The sequence below is a fragment of the Lissotriton vulgaris genome, chromosome 5 (assembly GCF_964263255.1).
Source record: "Lissotriton vulgaris chromosome 5, aLisVul1.2, whole genome shotgun sequence".
Taxonomy (NCBI): domain Eukaryota; kingdom Metazoa; phylum Chordata; class Amphibia; order Caudata; family Salamandridae; genus Lissotriton; species Lissotriton vulgaris.
In genome coordinates, this window is record NC_141693.1 from 441,380,377 (window position 1) to 441,407,126 (window position 26,750).

General features: G+C 44.1%; 1 protein-coding gene across 3 annotated transcripts in view; it reads left to right on the forward strand.

Moving 5' to 3' along the window:
- The window catches only part of PRDM2 (PR/SET domain 2), a 434,311-nt gene that overhangs the window by 37,112 nt on the left and 370,449 nt on the right, over window positions 1-26,750 (forward strand). For all 3 annotated transcript variants that reach the window (XM_086921861.1, XM_086921863.1, XM_086921862.1), the window contains exon 2: window positions 18,589-18,666. The gene's annotated coding sequence lies outside the window, so the exon portion shown is untranslated. The remainder of the gene's footprint in view (window positions 1-18,588; window positions 18,667-26,750) is intronic.

The following is a 26,750-nucleotide window of genomic DNA, read 5'->3' on the forward strand; positions in this document are numbered from 1 at the left end:
GCACTATTATCTTCCCCGGGGGTCAAACAGTGGATCCTACAGTGATAAACTCCCTGGCGCTGATGGTGGGGGGGGGGGGAGTTTCATAATGTCTGGTAGTTGAGGGAGGGGGGGTTTTCTTCTTTTTGGGGGTTGGGGTTTGTTTAGAAAAGCAGATGACGGACAGTGTGTTATCCGGACCAGCTCCAGCACCCTATTGACCCCAGCTACATTCACCGCCTAACCCCAAGAATACGAGCCGCTTGGCTGCATAGCAATACTATGGAAGGGGGTCGTGGGCTGTGGTGTGTAAGAGTTGGCTGTAATATGAGGCTGGTCATTACTGTATTGTTGTACTGATTCCTGCAATAAAAATATATTTAAAAAAAAAAAATAATAATTAACCAAAAAAAACACAATTACATTTTAAAACAAGAGATCTTTTCTTCACATAATTCAAAAAACAATCCCATATTTACAGTTTAAAATCTTGTTGATAAGCCCAAATCTAGCCACCTTACATCTTGAATTACATAATACAGGTTAAAGTGACGGTGTGCTTTACATACTTTTGCATAAATATCATAAGGAAATCTTATCGACCAATAAACATTAATTTCCCATCCTTTCGAATGATCTAATGTGCAAAAAGTGCATCAGTTTGCTGCGATGGTAACCCCGCTGATATTACATTTAAAATTAATACCGTTGTAACAAAAATTATTAATTTAATCAAGATTATAAATCATTAAAATCAATAGCACCAAGGTCATAAAATTAGAGGGGATCTACCCTATAATAAACATTTGTCTACTGCCATTACAAATTTTACCAATTGACATAGAAGTGGAACCGATTCACCGGACAATGACATGGTTAATGCCTGTCGAGCAGATCTCACACCACTCATCAGAAAATAAGGTCTCAGAAAAAAGTCTAAGATTAGTCAACCTCGGGCATACACATATTATATGTACAAGAGTTTCCTGTGGCCAACCACAGAATCTACAATTGGAGTCCGGCCACTGTTTAATCCAAGAACGAGTGCCCTCATTTATTGGGTTTATACCCATACGTAGCCTTAGAAACATTTTTTTAAACTTTACAGAAAAGAAGACATTTAAATATGGCTGAACACGCGGGGATTGATATAAATTAATCACGTACCATGCATCATTTTTTTTCTGCTAAAGCAATTTTATCCAATTTAAACGATTCCGCTTTGATATGCTTTTTTTAAATTAGTTTATAGTTAGGCATTTTTGAAGCTGACAGTTCAATTTCCAGGCTGATATCATGTAAGGATGCTAAAATATAGGCTAGTATTCAAACACTACTATGGTATGAGCCCTGGCATAATCAGAAGACTATATCCGAGATTGCTACCATAATTTGTCGCTGCACTACATGGCACCAAAGGGAGAAGTGGATTTTGTTACAGGACAAGTAGATTTAGGAAGCAACCTGCCCCATGGACAAGTACATATTTTATTAAATTCCACACCCCTGTAATTTTATATGCACTCTAGATGAGACTTGTGCTTTATCTAATGTGGGTAGAAAATGTGTCAATTTTTGCCAACTGAATTTGATTAGGTAAACCAATGGCCAAAGTTCAACTAGATGTAGCTTGATGTTGGAAAAGATTTGGTCTAGACTATGACCTGCTTGATGTGATGAATTAAACACATGCTGGGAAAGCCCCAATATTAAAATCACTTAGGGTTATGAAATGGTCATATTTAAGGTACCAGGAAGCCAGGGCACTACCCAAGGATCTAAGAAAAGGGCCAGCATATCCCGGTGGGCTATAGATAAGAGCTCCAGCTACCGATTGATTGGGGGGGGGAGAGGGGGAGGCGAAAGGCTAACCTTTCTGTACCTTCCAATTCCGCAAGTAGGATTGGCATGCAATCATATTCATTTCTATGGACTGTTGCAACCTCTCTCCCCCCTGCCCTTAATGCTGTCCTTTCTAAGGATTGTATAGCCCTTAGGCTGCTGCTATTGTTGGATTAAAGAATGTTTTAAGACAGGTTTCTGTTAGAAATAAGATCAGGCTTCTCTTCATTCAAGACATCGAATACCTTGGTTTTATGCTTCTGTAGCAAGCGAACATTCACTAATGCTGCACAAAACTACGTTTGTCAAACACTTAGCATGATTAGTGACTGCAGCCTGTATTTTTATTGAAGGTTTTGGTGTGCAGTGACAATGTGTGCAGGAAAACCTATCTCTTAAAAGAGGGGAGGAATTAGAAGTGCATCCAGACCCGGAGGCCATGCTAAGCAGTGCACTGCCCTCATATGTAATATGCTGCTTACCTTCTGTGGAGCAGCGGACAGAGTGGCTGTCACTGGCAGCTTCCGGGATGCAGATGGGCGCAGATGGACTTGCCTTAGGCACGCCAGCAGCGCAGGTGCGCTATCATCATCGAGATAAGGGCCCAGAGCTCTTATAGACTCTGCCTACAAGGGCTCACCCCTTTAGCTAAGAGAAATGCCCCCCAGCACGTCTATCATCGCCCAAGAAAATACATTGTTAAAATCAACAGAATTGTATTTTTAAAAAGTTCTACAAACATTAGTGGCTGAAAAGTTACTGTCCGTCTCAGAATCAGTTTTCTTGCACAAATAAGAGCTTGCACCCAAAACCGAATTAGCACTGTAATTACACTTGTATTCTAAATATTTATTAATTTGTATCTGTTTGTTTATGTTGTGTATGGATGAGGCATATGGACTTGTTAAAAGTATTGTTAATGTAGCCAAAACGTTTCCTTGTATAGAAAGTTGGATCCTGTTAACAGATCCAGACTTACATTTTTCTGGTCTTTAAAATTTGGCTTCCTGCAAGCAAAATTCCATATTCAATTACTGTCAGTGATTGTACGTTTTGTGTTAGGCAAATGATATAATCTCTAGAGGGGATTTGGTAATTAAAAACTGTAAGGTGACTCCATTTGTTAAACACGCCATTCCAACATCGAGTGTAGCATGTAGGCCACACGTTCGGATTTTCAGCGAAAACCAAGTATTACACAGATGGTGCCTGATGGTTATGTGCTTTCCCTAGTGTTTTATGTTTCGCATTGTCCAGCAACAATCTTAAACCCTAAGCAGGCACACGTTCAGTGTGGCGTTTCTTAATGCAGAAACATCGTTTCATGATCAGGAACTTCTATCAGGGCTCTGCCTGAAGGGGAGTTAAAATGATGGCTAAGAGTCCACTAATTCGTGTTGTATTTTCAACAAAAAGTTGATTTAGTCTACTTTTTTGGATTAGGTCGATATTTCTCTTTTTGCTATTTGTGAAAAGTAGCCCATAAATAAGTCAGGAAAAAGAGTGGGCTAACCTTCCCTATATTATGTGGTCTCGCTGGCACTAATATGGAGGCAAGCTGGCTTCCCACCAAAATAAGGCAAGTCAGCTTGCCCCATATTAGTAGGCACATATGGTAATTTAAAGCTAAATCAGCTTTTCAAATTCCTTGGGAACACGTAGGAGAGCACCGTTTTTGGTAGATTTGCTGATACAAGTGTAGAAAAGATGAGTATGAAGAGCAAATTGGAGGTACTCTTCCCCTGCCACGCCGTGGGACTCCTTTATTTTATAACCTAAAAATGGAGCCCGCAATTACATGGTGAGTGTGAGATGGGGCATTTGTTTGTGAATCCTGTGTTAGTTGAATTTGGAACGGCACAGATACATTTTGATAGACAGTGGGGGGAATTCTAATAATTGCAGGATGATTTCCCAGTGCGGGCTCCAGAATCAGAGATGCTTGGGAAGTTGTTGAAGCTGTCACAGGGTGGCCTTGCAATATCATTTGTGGATATTGAGGGATGATGGATCAAGATTGCCTTTGGCCTCAAAATGTAAATGGGACTTCGACTGTGAGATGCCACTTTCTGACATGGTGTGGACTTGGACCTGTCAGTCCTTAGAGAAGGTATTGGGAAATGCCCAATTTAAGCTTGCACAGTAGTTTTCTCCCTAGAACATATCATACTCAGAAGACTGTCCACAATATCTAGGTATTCCATACAGGTCTCCCTGCTCCAGATGATGGACATAATGGCCTGATTTATACATATGATGTGGTCATAAATGATAGTCAGTGAATATTGTAAGTGTTTATCCAGCTGAATGATGTGACTCGAAGGTTGAATAGATGTAATGTCAAATATTGTACACTGGTACTTCTCTCGAGTATGCAAGGTATTGCTGCAGCATAAGTTTTTTGTCCTTCGCATAGTTAATATACATTGAAAGTAGATGTCTATTCCCCCACTGACTAAGTGGCCTAGGCATGTGCTGGAGTGGGCTGAGGTAAAAGAGTACCATACATTGACAACTAGAAGCAATTCTGAACTGGATCAGGGCTTAGTTACATAGTGCATACTGATGCTTCATTTAATACATCCACCTGATATTCTGAATTTGATTCACACACACACCTCCCGCGAAACAATGTGAATTCTGTGTTGTTGTTAAATTATAGTATGATAATGGAGAACCTTACAATCCACACATACCTTCTGGCTATTGTAACTCATCCACAGGATGCATGATACTTCAGTGCTTTACATGGTTATTTGTCTTCAGTGCTGAGTAAATCAATAAAGAGTGGAAAAAAAGGTAAAATAAATTCCTGGAATGATAGCCCGCTTATATTGAAGCCGCTGCAATTCTTCGGATATCATTGATCATCCTCCTTATCAGTCCCGGAGTCAAAGAACAGACAATATAATTGTAATTTCCAGAACTGTTACATCATCTACCTGTACTAAGCTTGAAATAAAAATAGCCAGTATTTACCTACTCCTTACAATTATAAATAAGTTAGACACACAAACTGTGTTGTGTTGGGTATGTTATTTGTAGATTTGAATCACAGGATATTGAGTGAACAAAGTGCTGCACCATATTGTCCAAATGGCTGTATTCTTGTTATTTTGGCTAATCACTTGGATTATTGGGGTAGGTACCTTTTCACATTAAAAATGTATTATTGACTAACTATTGGCACACTAGCAGTCGGAGTGTTGCGCAAGACCCGGTTCCTCATAAAATTTGGAAGACCTTTGAGACAGAATTGTTTCCTACGCTGAGATTAATTTGTAATCAATCTCTTAATAGTGGTGTAGTGCCATTGCAGTGGAAACAAGCTTTGGTAACCCCTCTGCTTAAAAAGGCCTCTTTGGATCCAGAATGTCCCAAGAACTATAGGCCGATTTCTCTCTTGGCCGTTCCGGCCAAAATTACGGAGAAAGTGGTCAGTAGGACCCTCTCCAATTACCTGGAGCAGCGCAAACTGTTGGAAGAAGCTCAGTTCGGCTTCCGGCCAGCTCACGGTACGGAGTCTGCCCTGGTGACCGTGATGGATGAACTTCGGTCACGGGCAGACAGGGATCAGGCAGCTGTTCTTATCCTGCTTGACCTGTCTGCCGCGTTCGCCACGGTCAACCATGGGACTCTGTTGAGCGGGCTGGAGAAGGTAGGGGTGAAGGGCTGCGCCCTGCAATGGTTCCAATCTTTCCTCACGGGTCGAACGCAGGCGGTCTCCCTCCCTATTGGTCTGAACTGATCAAAATCACACATGGGGTACCACAGGGCTCATTTATCAGCCCAATTCTTTTCAACATATATATGAAACCTCTGATTGCAGTTGTCAAAGAACACAGGATTAACAACACAAACTACGGAGCTATGGTGGAGTTCCACGCCTCCACGTAGCACCTGAGATCCTTGCTTTTCGCTCTCCCCCCCCCCCCCCCCCCCCCCCCCCCCCCCGGCAGGTAGCTGGCGTTTTCGGAGCTCGCGGCATTTTAGTTAATGTGGCACTTTCAGCGTTTTCACCGTTTTTCGAAGATTTATATAAGTGGCGGCGATACCGCACGGAAACGAGGTTTTGAGACAGCGAAGTGAGGCGAAGAATCTTCTTTACTGAACCCGCGCCCAGTCTAAGTCATGTGAACCTGCGGACCTGTTCCCGGCCGAAAAAGCTTGTAGCTTTGGTTTTTGGCTACATTCGTATCCAGCAGTAGCGACGGCGGGTGAGTCCTGATCAACCATATATCAACGTAACACATGAAGCAATTGCTTACGGCGGCAGGCTTAGGTAAGGGCGCGAGAGGTGGAAGAATTTCGAAAATTTGAACTTTTCTTGCTAAAGGTCATTGTATTCATTAACTGGGAAATCGCCGTATCTTCGCAGTGATATTGCTGAAGTACTGAAGGGCTGGTTCTAGTAAGTTTAAGCATCCCCCCTCTACCACTGCGGACCAGGACTTCAATATCCAGCATCCTGTGCTTCTATATATTTCCTAGCACCGAGAACGGGAAAGTGTTATAGAACGGGCTTGTAAGAACAAGGAAGCCCTTTCGCAAAAAAAAGTTACAGAAGCTGTAACAGGATTTACTACTACTGAAAACTAAAAATGGGCAAGCTTCTGAATGCACGTAATAAGGCGAAGGCTCGTTGACAGCAGGCTAAGGAAGCAGAAAATGCTGCTAAACTAGTGGACAAAGATGAATGTAAGGAAGAGGTCTCTTTTGAAAGCTCGGATGAGTTGGAGCGGTCTCTTACTGAGCCACATATTCAAACCAGCCCAGGAGATAATTTGGGGCAAGCTGAGACTGGGAAGATGAATATTGGTTCGGAGGTACCTCAGCTCGGCCAATCTGTTCAAAATGGCCTAAACGAAGTAAAAAAGGTTAAGACGCCGTGTGCGCTTAAGGGTCCAAAGCATTTCCCTTTTAGTTGAAAAAAAAAACAAGTATACACTCCACAAGCAACCCTGGTCAACCAGCTGTCTTTCAGCATCAAGTCGTTTTTCGGAAACATTGGCTGTTAGTGTTCTCAGGGAATTTGGACCATGCACTAAACACAGCGGCCACTAATGCCTTAAGGCCTGCCATGACTTCACCTCAAGGCAAAAAAACCCCGATATTCTTAGTTCAAGGAGAAAATGAAGTGGGCAACGCTACAGTGTTACAAGACGACCTCAAACCCGCGCGCCTTGTTGACCCATTCAGCCCTATCCTAGGTATGAATACAGAGACTGTGGGTCAAATCCAGATGTCAGTAAAAGACATGTTGAATTTAATTTTAGACGAGGTGCGGGAGATGAAAAGGTTTCATAAAGCAGAATTGACTTCAATTCATCAGCGATTGGACAAAATCGAAGATCTAGTTTCCACCTTCCCAGCTCGTCTTCAAGAAGCTGAGAAACAAATTTCAAATTTGGAGGATCAGATGACGGAGGCTAAAAAAGATGTGAAAGTAATGTCCAAGATCACACAGGCATTGGAAGTAAAACTGGATGATCTCGAAAATTACATTAGAAGATCAAATCTTCGAATAGTGGGGGTGCCTGAAGGAATAGAGGGGTCCAACATGGTGCAGTGGGTTACTTCTTTTTTACAACAGAAAGTGATTCCAGAATATAAGGGGGATTGAATGATTACTAGAGCTCATAGAGTACCTGCTCAGCCCTTCCCCAACTCCACACTGCCTCGCACAATTCTGTTAAACTTTACAGATGTCCGGCTAAAAGAGACTATCCTATCTAAGGCTATCCAGCAGAGACAATTCGCGGTGAATGAGACAATTAAATGTCAAATTTTTTCTGATATGTCTGCAGCGGCCGCACGTAGAAGGAAAGAGTTTGTGAAGATTCTCCATCTGTTTAAAGCTAAGGGAGCCCAAGCTATGATTATCCAGCAGTCTAAGCTGAAAGTTTTGGTCAAGGGCATATTTTATATTCTATCTGATGTGGATGAAGCACAGGATTTGCTTAAGGAGATTTCACATGGTCAGAAGGGCTAGATACTGCTAGGTTTTGTTAATTACTTTAGTTAGGTCATCGTTATTAGGTGTTTTTGAAGCTTGGGGGGAGAATTGGGAGGAGAAGGGCCAGGGGCAAGGGGTCCTGGGGGTCAAGGGGTGTAATAACACAACACCCCAATGTTAGGGGGTAGAGTTCTGTGGCTGGCGTGGGGGAGGGTAGTAGGAGTAGGGCCACAGGTGGGGGGTTGGTGGGGTCATGGGTGTGGGGGTGAAAAAAGAAGTGGAAAAATGAAGTCCTTGGTGCTATTCTGGTTAATTATTTTTTGGCTGATGGGTTTTTGGCTTTTTGTAAAAAGACAAAAAAAAGCGTGATTGGATAGAGAACGTGAAATGTCTATGCAAATGTTTAATAATTTTAAATGTCTACTAGGGAGTATTTGAAAATAATTTCTTTTAATGTCAATGGTTTAAACAATAAGAAGAAAATGCGTGCTATAGAAATGTGGATCAAGACTGAAAACCCCTCAGTAATACTGTTACAGGAGACACACATTCCGTTTTCAAAAATCGAAGAGTTTTCAATGTTTAAAACATGGGCTTCATATCGAGGCTTTTCTTCGTTTACTGAGTCTCAGCGGCGGGTCACGCTATTACTAAATAAGAACATACATGCTGAAATTATACAAACAGAAGAAAACGGCTCAGGACGTTGGTGTTGGGCTACATGTAAAATCAAAAATAGACAAAGACCTATTACCTCTGTAAGTTTTTATGCCCCAGTAGAGGACAACTCTGGAGTCTATGAAGATTTGTTTCAATCTTTATTGATGGTGGGAGGGGATTTTGTTATCGGAGGTGATTTCAATATTCTCATGAATTTAAAGTTGGATTCCACTACTTATTCAAGAAAGCAGCTTGAACCTAAATCATTGAAATCTATTTTTAATTATATAACAACACTTGACCTTTGTGACCCATGGCGTATGCAAAACCCATTAAAAAAAGAGTATACTTGTTGGTCAGGGAGATTTAAATCTTCCTCCCGTTTTGATTATTTTTTGGCTTCTAGACATCTTAATTTCTGTCACCAGAGTACTCTGCATAATGGGTTCTCTGATCACGCAATGCTAGTTATTGAGTTTGTTTTGGGGGAAAACTTGAAAACAAAATATATTTGAATGATGAAATGTGGGTAGCATCATTAAAATTAGAGATTACAGATTTTGTTGCCCGTAATATTGAAGCAGCTCCTCTTAATATCGTTTGGGATTCCTTAAAGGCCTTTATTCGTGGTATAGTTATAGGGAAAGACACAGCAGAATTGACCACCGCTAGGTCTATCAAGATTTCGCTGCAACAAAGAATACAGGTTTTAACTGACTTAAGGCAGCAGAATCCTTCTAGAAGTATTCAAAATCAATTAAATGAAGCGAAACGGGAACTCGGCGCAAACTTTTATGATCAGAGCGAGGAGATTTTTCGTGGGCAATCTCAAAAAGTTTATGAAGAAAGTAATTTTACGGGGAAATTCTTAGCCTGGCAGGCTAGAGAACAAGCTGCCGCAAATTTGATTTGAGGTTTAAAATGCCCAGTCAATCATATTGATACATCAGATTCGGGTGGGATAGGGAAGATAATGCTTTCCCATTATAACAATATTTACAGTTGTCAACACATTATAGACCATCAAAAGTTAACAGATTTTTTAGAAAAATACGTATTGCCTACGCTCCCTCAAACAGAACAATTGATAATGGGCAGTCCATTTTCTATGGAAGAAATAGAGTTGGTGGTGAAAGACCTTCCGAATGGTAAGGCCTCTGGCCCAGAGGGGCTGCCCGCAGAGTTTTTTAAGGTTTTTTTCTAGTGCCTTTTCCAATCTTTTTTTTGCAATTATTAAATTCTATGTTGGAAGGTGGTCCAATTCCAGATTCCTTTCGCGAAGGAACCGTGGTGAGCTTTTTGAAGAAGGGGAAAGAAGCCAAAGACCCAAATTCGTACAGACCTATTACATTATTAAATTCCGATTACAAAATTGCTACAAAACTACTATCAATGCGTTTTAATCTCATATTAACGGATTTGATCCATCCTGATCAAAATGGCTTTATTGCAGGACGACAACTGATAACTAATACACATTATTTGATTGAGGCTTTAGATTATCTCGAGACACAGGGGTTCCAGCATTAATTTTGTTATTAGATGCTGAAAAAGCTTTTGATTTGGTGGTTTGGGAGACACTTTTTATTATTTTGCAGTATTTTGGGATTCCTGAAAAAATCATAAATTTAATTTGTAATCTTTATACTGGTGCTAAAGCCAATATCCTTCTAAATACAGCCATGGTGGGATCAGTGTTAGTTAAACGGGGTTTGAGGCAAGGATGCCCATTATCACCTGTTCTTTTCGCGTTTGCCATTGAACCATTAGCAGTCGCAATTCGGAATTGCGGGAATACTCTCCCTCCCGTTACTTCTATGGCTAAGATTAAGCTATATGCGGATGATATTATGTTGTTAATTAAACCCGACATACAATCTCAAGTACGGGCTCTTCAGATTTTTGAAGAATTTGAGGCTTTGAGGGGATATCGGATCAATAAAAAGAAAACGGAAATTCTGGTATGTGGAGGTATAGACCCAGAACTCCATCCTGATATAGGCTGTTGCATCAATAATAAACCTAAAAGATATCTCGTTTTTTTTTTTTTTTTTTTCTCAGCTTCAAAGATCTATACATACTTAATTTCGATCCCCTTCTTCAAAAAATGTGTACAATGTTTGCACGGTGGACCTCATTGCCATTGTCCATTCTTGGTCGTATCGCATTGATAAAAATGTCCGTCCTTCCTTTATTTAATTTTCTGTTTTCCACCATCTCTTGTTTTTTGCCCGGCGCTTTTTTTCTAGGGTAGAATCTCTGTTTTCGGCTTTTGTTTGGCAAAAAAAACACCATGAATTGCAATGGGAACCCTCTTTGAGGATTCAGATCAAGGAGGTCTTTCTTTACCAAATCTTACGGATTACTATAATGCATATTTTGCACATTATCTGTCAAGATTTAAAAACCAAACTCTCGGCCAGAACTTATTCATAATTTTCTTTTTCGATCTTATTTGCATTGAAATTCAGATACCTTCCCCCCCTCCAGGTACTTAAATCACCCAAATTTGTTCGCTATAAGACATTGGCCTGGCTTTTTAAAAAATGCTGCGCTATGCTTAAAAGATATTCTCTTCCCCCCTTTAATTTAACAACCCCTTTGTCTAGTGCATTTCCGTTTTTAGGGATTAAAATAGGGTCAGAGATAGTTGAAAATTGGGTTAGGGCAGGGTTTATTAAAATAACGGATTTTTTAAGAAATGGATTGTGGATAACCTCGATAGAGATGGCACGTCTAATTCACAGGAATTCTCTGTTGATTGGTTCCTATAATATGATTTAAAAAAATTTGGGGCAATTGGATCCCACACAGATTAGTCAGCCTACCCAATTGACTAACGACCTTTTTATAGATGAACGGTTAAGGAAACCCGGGGATTTATAAACGCTTTTTAGCGTAGAGTAGGGAGGTGGATTTAAGCCTAAAAGCAATTAGAAAATGGCAGGAACAAGAAAATCATGTGTTATCTCTGAATACTTAGAGGACCATTAATACATTTAATTTCAGTATACTAAGGGGTGCCAATTGGCGCAGAATCTTATTCTTTGGTAAATTGGCTACTGTACCGTACACCCGCGGTTATCTCTAAAATGTACACTAATAATTCATATAATTGTTTTAGATGTCTACAACATGCCCCGGCCAATTGGTCCCATATTATGGTACACTGTACTAAAATTAAGGCATTCTGAGATGAAATTTTTGTTTCTCTTCAAATTCATTATAAGATTATGATTTCCTTCAATGTAAAATGTATGCTTTATGGTTTTGATCCGGATCTTAAGCTCTCAGACCAGTTGGTTAAATTAGTGTACATTGCAATGGCAGTGGCTAGATCCTTGCTATTGCAGAATTGGCGGTCAGATCCCATCCATGCAGGAATGGCTACAGAAAATGAAGAGAATCAGGAAAAGCAAAGAAATTTATGCTTTGAGGATAGGGGGGGTAAGAACATTTGAAAAAATTGGGGGATCCTATTTTGATTAAATTGTATATAGGACTTCGTAGATGAAAGTGAACGATAATTGATGTTTGTATCTATAGGCTGGATATGTTATATGATACGCTATATGATGAATTTTGTTTGTGTATTATGATTGTCACTAAAGGACTTCAATAAAAAATGTTTTTTTTTAAAACTATCACAAACTGCGCCGATGACATGCAGCTTATCTTCTCATTGGAGGGAGAACAGGCTACCTCTATCGAGGAGTTTCACTGTTGTTTGCGTGACACGACTCAGTGGCTGAAGGGCAACTCACTAAAATGTAATGCCGGTAAGACGGAGGTACTCTTCAGTTCTGCGGATAGGGTTCCCTCAGTGTTGCCAATTAACTTCTGGCCTAGTGATATGTTGACAGTAGTGAGACCAGTGGATAAGGTTTGCAATCTAGGCATTATGTTTAATAACAAATTGACCATGGAGGCCCAAGTTACCAGAACGGTGGAAAGCTGCCTTGGGATCATTAGATCATTACATAAAATGTTCCCTCTACTACCTTCTCAATCACAGGCACTAGTTGTACAGAGTACAGTTTTGAGCAGACTGGACTATTGTAATGCCCTTCTGCTTGAATCTCCTAAGTCTCTTGTGGACAGACTTCTTAGAATTCAGTTGACTGCAGCTAAACTCGCTCTGGGCTGGCCTAGAAGGTCTTCGTCCTCCCGGGCCCTGGCAGAACTACACTGGCTCCCGGTGGGACAGAGAATTCAGTTCAAGTCCCTCTGTCTTGTGTTTAAAGCCCTGCACGGGATGGGTCCTGTCTCGTTACAGAGGGCATTTGAGTGGTATGTCCCAGCCAGAAATCTTCGTTCCGCCTCGACTAGATTAGTTAAGATCGCGAGGTTTAGGAAAGTTAGAACGGGTGGCAGAACCTTTACGGTTGCTGCGGCCAGGCTGTGGAACGGGCTTTCCCTGGAATTGAGACAGATCAGTGATTGCCTTCTTTTTAGAAGGAAGTTAAAAACTCGTTGTTTCCGATAGTCTAGTTGCTGTATTGCCCTGCATCAGTTTGCCCTGTTGCTTTATTTGTTCGCCTCTTGCCATGTACTCTGAGTTCTCTAGCGCCAGGATGCCGTCAGGTGATGGAGCTCTTTATAAATGAAATATATAAATACATTAAAGATTTGGCAAATATTCCAGGCAAAATACTATCTTGACAGAGGTTTCAAAGTACAGTAAAATTAATTTATAAGACACAATAAATGTAAAGTTCCTTCCACTTGTAACCCTGTTAGCAGGAGGGAGATATGGGAGTGCAGTGAGGTCTAAACTTTTACCACCCGTTGTTATAGGCATTTGTGTGAAGGTGCATTTGCCAGAACAGTGAGGGAAATGCCTTTTCTCTATATTACATACCCAGAACTGGTGGGGTTTGAAAGTTTTCTTTGTTTGGTTTAAGTCAAGAAGATAAGAAAAGTGCCAAGGAGCTGCACACTGCTTTTTTAGGTCTCGCCTGTCGATGCGCATGCGCATCGAGCAAGGCGAGAGTATTGGCACTTATCCACTCTTTATCCACACTGCAAGGAATCGTGGCGATTCCTTGCAGTGCCCGTGACTTTTAAGCTCAATGCGCATGCGCATTGAGCTTAAAAGCGCGTGCACGTCCGTCTTGGTTTACCCGCTCCGCCCCCTCTCCTTCCCGCCGTGTCGCATTTCTCCTCCCCCCTCCCCTCTCTTCCCTCCGTCTCGTTTGTTTAATTTAACCCGCTCCGCCCCCTCCCCTTCCCGCCGCCTCTCCCTACCCGTCTTTTTGTTTCTTTTCTTGTTGTTGTTGTTGTAAATCTAACCCAGTAATAACAGTGGGATGGAAATTGATTTTGGCTGTTCTTGGACGACTCCTAAACCTCCCTAGGTCATCACGGGCAGCTTGAGTGCATTATGATTTGCACGATTTCAAGGCAGGGCTGCCATTTGAAACGTAAGTGCCCTGTATTTTAAATTGATTTCGCTGAGGTTTAAACCCTCTTTTCGGACTACTCAGTCTTGTTTTTCACTTGAATATAAGGCGTGTGTGTGTGGAAACTTTGTCCTCCTGCTTCGATGTATATCTCCAAAAATACGTGGTTACTTGCATCGTTTGGTTCATTCTAGGTATGTTCTTAACTGGGATCTCTTGTGACAGTCCACGCGTTTTAAGTGGCAACCCCCATGCCAGATAGCCCCCTCCCTCTCCATGACTGTGTTTTTATATTTTGTCATTTGGAAACTACTGCTACTCTTCCTTGATTAGATACGTATTTTCTGTCCAAGCCTTTTGGATAAAATGCTTGTATAGCCGCATTTCCAGCTTCTAACCTAATCGTTCATCAATTCCCTCAAACGTTTTGCGTTGTATATTTTCACACCTTTACCTACACGAATGTATGCTCTTAACATTCGTTGAGGATTATCGTTTTACTACATTTTGATTGAGTTCCCAAGCCCATTGCATTTTAGATTATATTTGGGATAGTTGCTAAACGTGTTTTTTGGATGCTTTGGTATGTCCACTTTTTAGAAATGGAACGAGAATGTAATTAGCAAGAAAGTGGACTGGGTGAATGGGTTACATGGGACTAAGTCACTTGAGTTTTACACCCCATCGGATCAAGATGTCACCTAAAGATTTGCATTTGCAAGGTTTGATTGGGCCAAACAATATTGCTGTATTCCTGCTGGAGTATATAGCATTATTTTGTTTCAGCCCTGTTGCAGAATATTGCACTTCTCTATTTTATTAATACCCCCTGTGTTTTGTGGCACAAACATTGAAATTGTGCTGCACACATTTGCATTTTTTTGCAGCAATATTTTGGAATTTTATTTTACTGATGTCCCTTAGTTTACCACAGTTTAAAGCCCCCAAAAAGTTATTCTCCTGTCATTAACTTACCCTGCCATAACCCTCCTATATCACCACCATCCCACTTGTCACCATCCTCAGCAAGCACCTCCTGTGATAGTGTCTTCCTCTGCCACCACAGTCATGTCATCACCTTTCCTTGCCATTCCCGTTATGTCACCACTCCTCCTCCCATGACCTGTCACTTAGCTTGCTCTGCCATCACCCTCCATGCTTCTCTGCCTTTACATCTCGCTAGTAATCATCTCGCTCTGTCCTAACCTCCCTCTATATCGCCTTCACCGTCCCGTTATCACACTTTTATGCCATTGCCAAGCTTTTCAGCCATAGTAATACAACATTGATTGGAACGCACAGTAAACACTTAATATTTTAGCTAATTTTGTGGTAACTCATCTTATACTGCATTCACCTGCCTTTTGTACAGCGTGCAATAACATTTTCTATTTTTATTGTGGCAGCCTATTTTATACAGTCTGTAATACACTGTTTAAACTCCTGGTATGTGTTCATAGTACTTTGTCAGACGGGGCCCTCATATAACCATAGATACACAATGCTATTCCCAGGTGCACCAACCAGGATTCAGATCTGCGACCCTCCGGCTACACTGACAGAAACCTGAACTGATTGCAATAACCAGCTGGGTTTTCCTAGCAGATCAATGCATTTCTCAAAGATGAGTCTAACTTGCATTTGTCATTTTAAAGTGTGTGCATCACGTGCTATATACAATTACTTCTAGGTGGAAGGCCAACAAAATAGTTCCCAAATATTTTGTTTGTGTCTGACCCGCCCCCTTTTGTGTTCAGTATCAGTATCATAGTCCCATACATTTTTTAAAACTCTTTAACCACTGCTTATAAGTTAATAATCAAATTATACACTTTTGTTTTGTGTGTGCACCATATCCCAGTAAGTTAAAATAAATATGCTGCACAGATAAGAGGCGGGTGCAGTGCTTGTGCTCTGCCCAATGATCATTTTAGGAGGGAAGAGGTGTGGAGGAAGTCCACGTCTTGCTTGTCCGACCTGCACGCATACCTGCAGTGAGAACTGAGCCTGTCCTATGCAGGTAAACAGTCTGTAAAATATGAAAAGGCGTGGACATAGCGGCAGCTATGACACTTAGACGCGCTGACCTGCTCCTGCAGAGAACAAAATTGAAACGATTCTTCAGCCAGTTCCACAGAGGCACACGCGAGCCTGTTATGAAGTGCTTTGTGCAGATATCTAATAGCCTTGTGTCATTGAAAACACGGAACCGGGGAAAAAAGCCTATCCCCGTGCGTAAAATAGCTTTTTTTTGTGGGTGCTGTCCCTAATCGTTTTTCACATTTTTTTTTATAGCTAGCTCGTATGTAGTGTGTGTGTGTGTGTGTGTGTGTGTGTAGAGGGGGAGATCTCCCCACACACACTCCACCCACACACTATAATATCAGGGATGTAATATGTGAGGTAATAAGCAGTGCATTGCAGGGGCGTACGTTATACTTGGCTCAAGTAAATAACTGCCAAATGTCTCTGGTTTGGTTTCTCATACAAAACGAGAAACATTTGAGCTAACTATAACGTACGCCCCTGCAATGCACTGCTTATTACCTCACATATTACATCACTCATGACATTGGTCAGTAACATCACTTATGACATCATCCACAGAAGCACTCACCCACCTACTCATACCCCCATACAATCTCTCGTATGCCACCTCACACACCCGTACAACCACTGACATATCCATACTCAGACCTAATGCTCACCCTCACTCACCCTCACTCACCCTCAACACCTCACCCTCACTCACCCTCAACCTCACTCACCCTCAACCCCTCACCCTCAACAACTCACTCACCCTCAACCCCTCACCCTCAACAACTCACTCACCCTCACTCACTAACGCTCACCCACCCTCACCCTCACTCACCCTCAACACCTCACCCTCACTCACCCTCAACCCTTCACCCTCACTCACCCTCAACACCTCACCCTCAACTCCTCACCCTAACTCACCCTCACTCACCCTCAACACCTCACCCTCAACCTCAACCCCTCACTCTCACTCACCCTCAACCCCTCACCCTCACTCACCCTCAACCCCTCACCCTCACTCACCCTCACCCACCCTCACCCTCACTCACCCTCAACCCCTCACCCTCACACAGTGCAATAGGTCTCAGACCATTTCAGTTAGAGCTTTAAGAAATGTTTATGGCTTTTTTTATTTGTAATTCTTTAGCATTGGCTACAGGAAACAAAAATGCTAAACATTTACAAAAAAAACCCATAAACAATTCTAAAAGCACTAACTCTAATGGTGCGAGACCTATTGCATTTCCAATGCTTGTCTGAAAGCAGCAATACAGTGCTTGATCAGAAAAGTACCAACCTAATGGGCTTTGACTGCAGAAGGATTTGCTGTATTGTTTTCTTAAATGTCAATGTTTTCAGGTGGGAAAGGCCATTGCTGCAATTTGTATCACCATATGCAGTCCATTTTTGTGTTGGCTTTAAGTTCAGGTAGATGATCATATTTGTTAGGTTCGGCATCTTAAAAAATGCAACTGTGGTAAAAGGATACATTTATCAATATTATGGTTTCAAACCATTGTGTTCTAGAGAAGGCTCACCTGTGCATTGCACAGCACTATCAACCCATTAAGTACTGTCGTCGGCCATTGAATGTTCGGAGCACTACCTGGCTGGTGCTGCACACGTCCAATGTCTGACGCAGCCCCACACGGTTTTTAAAATGGCTGCACTGCCGCAAAAAAACGACCACGGTTAACGGGTTAAATTGTTTGCTTTCAAACTAGGTCTGTGAGTGGTGCATTTGCAAATACCAGCTAACAAAGGTTTTGTACAACTGTGCAGGTCTTCTACTAGTTTGCATAAACCCTTTGTAGCCAAAGTCCACTTTCTGAATCATTCTTATGATGTCTACTTTTGTGTTGGGCATAGAGAACTCCCAGCAGTAATTTCAGTTACTGCTTTAATAAAAGATAGTTATGTGTATTCGTGCTCAACATGCAAGTAAGTGAGATCCTCTTTGAAAGCATGTCCAGTATCGCATCATGCCCTTGTGATTAGTGAAGTCATTGCGATATATATGACCGAGTCCGAGCTTAAGATTGTATAAATTGGTGTGTGGTTTTATTCTTCCAAGGGGTAAACTAACAAAGTCAGTTAATCTGTGGCAAGAATGACCCGGATTATAGGAATTTTGAGGATTTGAGTTACTTCTCTTACCAAATTTTCAAGTAATGTATAGATGGTATCCCAACTTCTTGGCAGCTTTTTAGTACATTCATGGGTAGCCAGTTTATCTTTGACTCGTTCCTTAATATTTTATCACTATACACTCCTGGCTAGATACTATTGTTGAGACTTATAGAATCTGTGTTAACCTTTATGAAGATAAACACAATTTTGTTTTCATCTTTACATGAGCATTTCTGTTGTATTTGGATACAGACGCTGAGCGCCACTTAAAACATATGTTTTGATTTGAAACCACTAGCCCTCTCTTTTTCTGAAATCTGGAGCTGGACTTCATTAAATGTAGTAAACAGTTGTCACTCTGTGGAGAGATTAGTACACAAAGACAAGTTGCTTTGATGTCATACTTGTTCCTTGTACTGTTTGAGTTCCTCCTCAGATAACCATCCGTTTGCTCTCCACTATTTCTAACTTTCAGGAACATTCACTTTCTGGCATAGATTATCCCCACTAAATGGTGCTTTTTACTTTGTCTAGTTTTGGGTGCTCCAAATCTTATTATTGTGTTTGTTTCTGTTGAATCAGGTGCTTGTAAATGCAGAAGTAGCCTTAACAGTTGCAAACATGTGAAGACTGAAATATTAGGGATTCCAAGCGTTGAAGGTAAGCAATCAACTGCTTTGCAACATTTTCCCATGAACTGCTATAGATAATTTTCAGCACTGTCTGTTGCACACAAAACATCCATAAAAGGAATGTGTTAAGTTACTTTTCTAGAGAATTTCTGCGAGTATCGCACAATTTTCATATCTTCATGAGACTGCCTGTAAATAAATGCGTATAAATCTCAGCTTTACCTTCTGTTTATTCAATATAGTGTCTTTGTCCTTGATGTAAATTCTGATCTTTTTGCCCAGCCTACCCCACTAGCATAACTCAATATAATTAACACTTAGTTACAGTTTCCACTGCTTGACAATCTCATCTTTACTATGCATTGATAGCTCTCTTACGAATTGTCTTCAGTGCCTGTAAGCAGATTGCAAAACAAAAATGACACTAATGTTCCTGTTGCCTTTTGTAGGATCCTGAAGTATTTATTGTCGATTTTAAATGATGTTGCTAGTTTAGTTATAGATTACACTCTTTCAGATATAAAATGAAGATAATGGTCTAAAATTCTAAGAGACCATTTCACATTTTATCTATCAATTTCTCATATCACCTTGGTTGCTTCTCTCAGAGAGTTGAGTGATTTTTTTTTTAGTTTCAGTAGTTTTTGTTTTATCAATTTATTTTTATTTTACCATTTGTAAAGCGCCTGGTTACAACCAACGGTGTGTCTCCGTGCAAAAATCAGTACATCTGTCATGGGTAATAAGACAGAGGATACGACCGAAACCTAGACTAAAGGGTAAAAGACTAGTAGCAGACAACTAAAACTGGAGTTAAAGTGCAAACAGCCAGGTTTTTAGTTCCTTGCAAAAGGTCCGTTCCACTGGCTCAGATCTCAGATTCAGAGGCAGAATGTTTTACTTTTTAGCTGCAAGGTAACTAAATGATCGAGCTCCCCTCCTGGCTCTTTGAACTCTAGGTAACTTTGCCAGTTGAGATCCTCTATGTTGGATTCCGTGTAAGAAGTAATCATAGATCGAAGGTAACTAGAACTCTTATTACCCAAAATTCTGTGGTAGTAGCACATTGCCTTATAGATGATCCTCTTCTCCACGGGCAGCCAGTGAAGAATAGACAGAGCCTTAGAGGCAGAAGTTCTTCTCTGAAGGTTGAGAACCAGACACGTGGCTGCATTTTTAATGTGTTGGAGTTTAATTAGACTTTCTTTAGGTGCTCCTAAATATAAAATATTGCCATACTCTATTTGAGATGTGACCAGGGCATGGACAATTGTTTTCCTGGCCACTATAGGTAAAAGGTCAAGGAGTTTTCTTAGAACTTTGAGAGTACTAAAGCACTTACCAACTACTTTCCTGATTTGATTTTTGAACTAACGTTTCGGATAAAACCACACCCCAAAATTTTTAGTTTCTGTTTTAGGGGTAGGGGTTTGCCCCAGAGTCTCGGGACACCACGCCCATGACTAAATAGAAGGTGCTTTCCCAACTATCAGTACCTCAGTTTTGTTGCCATTAAGTTTTTGGCAATTTTTAGACATCAAGGAGACTAGTTCCTCTACACTTAGTGAAAAAAAGGAAGCCGCTGCCTCCGTGTCCTGAGATAGTTACAATAAGCTGCAGATCATCAGCATAGGACACAATTGTTACATTGTGTTTTTCCACAATTTCTGTAAGGGGGGCAATCTAAAGATTAAATAAAGTAGGGCTCCATATAGAGCCCTGTAGGACCCCTTGCAAAAGGGGGATACTCTCTGACATAAAAGTATGCTGGGCAACCTGAAAAGTACGCGCAAGAAGAAGGGAGCGCATCCAACTCAGAGCTGTACCCCTAACACTGCATTGGAATAACCTTCGAAGAAGTATATTGTGTGATATGGTGGGTGACAAAGACCACGCTTAGGTCCAATAATATCAGTGCAGCTGTTTGTCCAGCATCAGCACACCTCAAAGTATCAGTGACAAGAAGGGCGGACTCCGTCGAGTATGAAGCTCTAAATCCTGATTGTGTAGGATGAAATAAATCATTCACATTAATATGATTTATGATTTGCTTATTCACCACTTCCGCCTTGATTTTAGCAAATAGTAGCAGCAGAGAAATACGACTTACGTTTTCTGGTATCGGGATCAGCAGAAGGATTTTTCTGTAGCGGGAGAATTGTCGTCTGCTTCCATTTAAAAGGGACCTCGCCTAGGCAAAACAATAGTGTTATGAGCTGTTGAACATATGGGAGGATAATTTCCTTTCCATGCATCAGAAGTTTAGGCAGGGCTGGATCCGTAGGAAAACCTGATGATTTGATGCCTAAAGCCAGGTCCTTCAGATCATCCAAGTCATGGGTCTTAAATTAAGACCATTCTCCCTGAAAGATTCTTCAGAAAGGATATCTAGGTTGATGGTACTGCGCACATCTAAGGGAAAAGTATTATAGATCTTTAGTACTTTAGATGCAAAGTAATTGGCAATCTTCTTGCAGTTCTCCATGGATGACGTCGCAGGAGCTGTTGTTCATTCCAGTGAAGACAGTGATTTCAAGATAGAGAAGAGTTCTTTGGATGAAACATTAGCTTTCTCTATTTTTTCGGTGTAGCAAAGGCACCTTGTTTTCCTGATGAGCGTCTGATAATTTTTAACCCCTTCCATGCTGATGACAGAACGGTTCCGTCATCAGCTACGGGTGAGCTGTGCTGATGACGGAACCGTTCCGTCATGACTCCGCCCGCGCAAGGCGGAGTCAGCACAGGCGGAAAATACGCCCCGCACGAAAGGGGTTAAGCTTGTTTTGTAATTGACTCCTTATAGGGCAGTACTCTTTCCTCCAAATTTGCTTCAGGCGTTTGTACGTTTTTTTGGCTACGTTAAGATCTTCATTGAACCAAGGAGCTCCCGCAAAGACACTGGGTCACAAGGGAAGTTATAACCTGAAATCTAAGATGACTGACGCATTTCAGTACTTAGTGGGAGTTCATGACATGCTGGGAAATGTAGTTTGTAAATGAGGCCCTGTAGCATCACCAAACTCCATTAGAGTTTGACATGCAGGGAAGTTTAATTTGTAGTCCAGGCACCGTGGCATAATGCATTTTCCTCACACTTGCAGACTGTCTCCAGACATCGCCAAGACTGTCCAAAGATCACCACTTTTCCTTCCCTGAGATGGACTCTGCATGAACTGATTGGAATATCTTTCCCCCACCCGTGGCGAGTATTAAGCCATATCTCCAGGCATGCTTCCTGAGAGCATGCTGCTGAGGGTGTGGTGGTATCCCTAAGTGCAGACCAACGAATAAAATATTTGTTGTGTTTTGTCATTAAGAAACAGAACCAGGCACAGGTAGAACAAGCATTAGAAATGCAATAGGTCTCGGGTTTATTTGAGTTCGAGCTAATGGCATTGTAAATGGCAATGTCTTTTAGCCATCTGTTATGGAGTGTATGCATGTGGTGTGTAGTGGAATTATGTGGGTTGGATTGGAATTGTAGCAATGGTGGCATGCTGCGCTTTAGATGAATATGTTTAAAAGTAAAGTGCACCATACTGCGGTTGCTACAATATTTAATTGTGGATGCGTTAACAATTGATGTGTGCACTGATGACTGGTGGTGTGTGTGCCTGTAGAAATTGTGCACTGATGGCTGGTGGTGTGTGTGCTTGGTGGAAGCGTGCACTGCCGGCTGAAGGTGTGTGTGTTTGGTGGAAGCGTGCACTGATGGCTGGTGGTGTGTGTGCCTGGTAAAAGCGTGCACAGGCGGCTAATGGTGTTTGTGCCCGGTGAAAGCGTGCACTGACGGCTGGTGATGTTTGTGCCCGGTGAAAGTGTGCTGTGACGGCTGGTGGTGTGTGTGGTTGTGTGGTGGTGTGTGTGGTGGTGAGAGTGGTGTGTGTGTGTGTGTGGTCTTATGTGCGCGGTCTTATGTGCGCGGTCTTATGTGCGCGGTCTTATGTGTGTGGTCTTATGTGTGTGGTCTCATTCTGCACTCCCTCTGCTCACACTCACACTCATCTCTGCAGCACTCACTCACACTCTGCTGCACACACTCTCACTCTGCACACACTCTCACTCTGCACACAATCTCACTCTGCACTCACTCTGCACTCACTCTGCACTCACTCTCACCCTGCAGGACTCACTCTCACCCTGCAGCACTCACTCTCACCCTGCAGCACTCACTCTCGCTCTGCAGCACTCACTCTCACTCTGTAGCACTCACTCTCTCTCTGTAGAACTCACTCTCACTCTGCAGCACTCACTCTCACTCTGCAGCACTCACTCTCACTCTGCAGCACTCACTCTCACTCTGCAGCACTCACTCACTCTGCAGCACTCACTCACTCTGCAGCACTCACTCTCACTCTGCAGCACTCACTCTCACTCTGCAGCACACACTCTCACTCTGCAGCACACACTCTCACTCTGCAGCACTCACTCTCACTCTGCAGCACTCACTCTCACTCTGCAGCACTCACTCTCACTCTGCAGCACTCACTCTCACTCTGCACACACTCTCACTCTGCACACACTCTCACTCTGCACACACTCTCACTCTGCACACACTCTCACTCTGCACACACTCTCACTCTGCACACACTCTCACTCTGCACTCACTCTCACTCTGCACTCACTCTCACTCTGCACTCACTCTCACTCTGCACTCACTCTCACTCTGCACACACTCTCACTCTGCACACACTCTCACTCTGCACACACTCTCACTCTGCACACACTCTCACTCTGCACACACTCTCACTCTGCACACACTCTCACTATGCAGCACACACTCACTCTGCAGCACTCACTCTCACTCTGCAGCACTCACTCTCACTCTGCAGCACTCACTCTCACTCTGCAGCACTCACTCTCACTCTGCAGCACTCACTCTCACTCTGCAGCACTCACTCTCACTCTGCAGCACTCACTCTCACTCTGCAGCACTCACTCTTCAGCGCTCACTCTACAGCGCTCACTCTGCAGCGCTCACTCTGCAGCGCTCACTCTGCAGCGCTCACTCTGCAGCGTTCACTCTGCAGCGCTCACTCTGCAGCGCTCACTCTGCAGCACTCACTCTCACTCTGCAGCACTCACTCTCACTCTGCAGCTCTCACTCTCACTCTGCAGCACTCACTCTCACTCTGCAGCACTCACTCTCACTCTGCAGCACTCACTCTCACTCTGCAGCACTCACTCTCACTCTGCACACACTCTCACTCTGCACACACCCTCACTCTGCACACACCCTCACTCTGCAGCACACACTCTCACTCTGCAGCACTCACTCTCACTCTGCAGCACTCACTCTCACTCTGCAGCACTCACTCTCACTCTGCAGCACTCACTCTCACTCTGCAGCACTCACTCTCACTCTGCAGCACTCACTCTCACTCTGCAGCACTCTCTCACTCTGCAGCACTCTCTCACTCTGCACACACTCTCACTCTGCACACACTCTCACTCTGCACACACTCTCACTCTGCACACACCCTCACTCTGCAGCACTCACTCTGCAGCGCTCACTCTGCAGCGCTCACTCTGCAGCGCTCACTCTGCAGCGCTCACTCTGCAGCGCTCACTCTGCAGCGCTCACTCTGCAGCGCTCACTCTGCAGCGCTCACTCTCACTCTCACTCTGCAGCGCTCACTCTCACTCTCACTCTGCAGCACTCACTCTCACTCTGCAGCACTCACTCTCACTCTGCAGCACTCTCTCACTCTGCACACACACTCACTCTGCACACACTCTCACTCTGCACACACCCTCACTCTGCAGCACTCACTCTGCAGCACTCACTCTGCAGCACTCACTCTGCAGCGCTCACTCTGCAGCGCTCACTCTGCAGCGCTCACTCTGCAGCGCTCACTCTGCAGCGCTCACTCTGCAGCGCTCACTCTGCAGCGCTCACTCTGCAGCGCTCACTCTGCAGCGCTCACTCTGCAGCGCTCACTCTCACTCTCACTCTGCAGCGCTCACTCTGCAGCGCTCACTCTGCAGCGCTCACTCTGCAGCGCTCACTCTGCAGCGCTCACTCTGCAGCGCTCACTCTGCAGCGCTCACTCTGCAGCGCTCACTCTGCAGCGCTCACTCTGCAGCACTCACTCTCACTCTGCAGCACTCACTCTCACTCTGCAGCACTCACTCTCACTCTGCAGCACTCACTCTCACTCTGCAGCACTCACTCTCACTCTGCAGCACTCACTCTCACTCTGCAGCACTCTCACTCTGCCGCGCTCACTCTGCCGCGCTCACTCTGCCGCGCTCACTCTGCCGCGCTCACTCTGCAGCGCTCACTCTGCAGCGCTCACTCTGCAGCGCTCACTCTGCAGCGCTCACTCTGCTGCACTCACTCTGCTGCACTCACTCTGCTGCACTCACTCTGCTGCACTCACTATGCAGCACTCACTCTCACTCTGAACACACTCTCACTCTGCACACACTCACTCTGCAGCACTCACTCTGCAGCACTCACTCTCACTCTGAACACACTCTCACTCTGCACACACTCTCACTCTGCACACACTCTCACTCTGCACACACTCTCACTCTGCACACACTCTCACTCTGCACACACTCTCACTCTGCACACACTCTCACTCTGCACACACTCTCACTCTGCACACACTCTCACTCTGCACACACTCTCACTCTGCACGCACTCTCACTCTGCAGCACTCACTCTCACTCTGCAGCACTCACTCTCACTCTGCAGCACTCACTCTCACTCTGCACACACTCTCACTCTGCAGCACTCACTCTGCAGCGCTCACTCTGCAGCGCTCACTCTGCAGCGCTCACTCTGCAGCGCTCACTCTGCAGCGCTCACTCTGCAGCGTTCACTCTGCAGCGTTCACTCTGCAGCGCTCACTCTGCAGCACTCACTCTCACTCTGCAGCACTCACTCTCACTCTGCAACTCTCACTCTGCAGCACTCACTCTCACTCTGCAGCACTCACTCTCACTCTGCAGCACTCACTCTCACTCTGCAGCACTCACTCTCACTCTGCAGCACTCACTCTCACTCTGCAGCACTCACTCTCACTCTGCAGCACTCACTCTGCAGCGCTCACTCTGCAGCGCTCACTCTCACTCTGCGACTCTCACTCTCACTCTGCAGCACTCACTATCACTCTGCAGCACTCACTCTCACTCTGCCGCGCTCACTCGGCCGCGCTCACTCTGCCGCGCTCACTCGGCCGCGCTCACTCTGCCGCGCTCACTCTGCCGCGCTCACTCTGCCGCGCTCACTCTGCCGCGCTCACTCTGCCGCGCTCACTCTGCCGCGCTCACTCTGCCGCGCTCACTCTGCCGCGCTCACTCTGCAGCGCTCACTCTGCAGCGCTCACTCTGCAGCGCTCACTCTGCAGCGCTCACTCTGCAGCGCTCACTCTGCAGCGCTCACTCTGCAGCACTCACTCTCACTCTGCAGCACTCACTCTGCCGCGCTCACTCTGCCGCGCTCACTCTGCCGCGCTCACTCTGCCGCGCTCACTCTGCCGCGCTCACTCTGCCGCGCTCACTCTGCCGCGCTCACTCTGCCGCGCTCACTCTGCCGCGCTCACTCTGCCGCGCTCACTCTGCCGCGCTCACTCTGCCGCGCTCACTCTGCCGCGCTCACTCTCTCTCTGCACACACTCTCACTCTGCACACACTCTCACTCTGCACACACTCTCACTCTGCACACACTCTCACTCTGCACACACTCTCACTCTGCACACACTCTCACTCTGCACACACTCTCACTCTGCACACACTCTCACTCTGCACACACTCTCACTCTGCACACACTCTCACTCTGCTGCACTCACTCTGCTGCACTCACTCTGCAGCACTCACTCTGCAGCACTCACTCTCACTCTGCACACACTCTCACTCTGCTGCACTCTCACTCTGCTGCACTCTCACTCTGCTGCGCTCACTCTGCTGCGCTCACTCTGCCGCGCTCACTCTGCCGCGCTCACTCTGCCGCGCTCACTCTGCCGCGCTCACTCTGCCGCGCTCACTCTGCCGCGCTCACTCTGCCGCGCTCACTCTGCAGCGCTCACTCTGCAGCGCTCACTCTGCTGCACTCACTCTGCTGCACTCACTCTGCTGCACTCACTCTGCTGCACTCACTCTGCT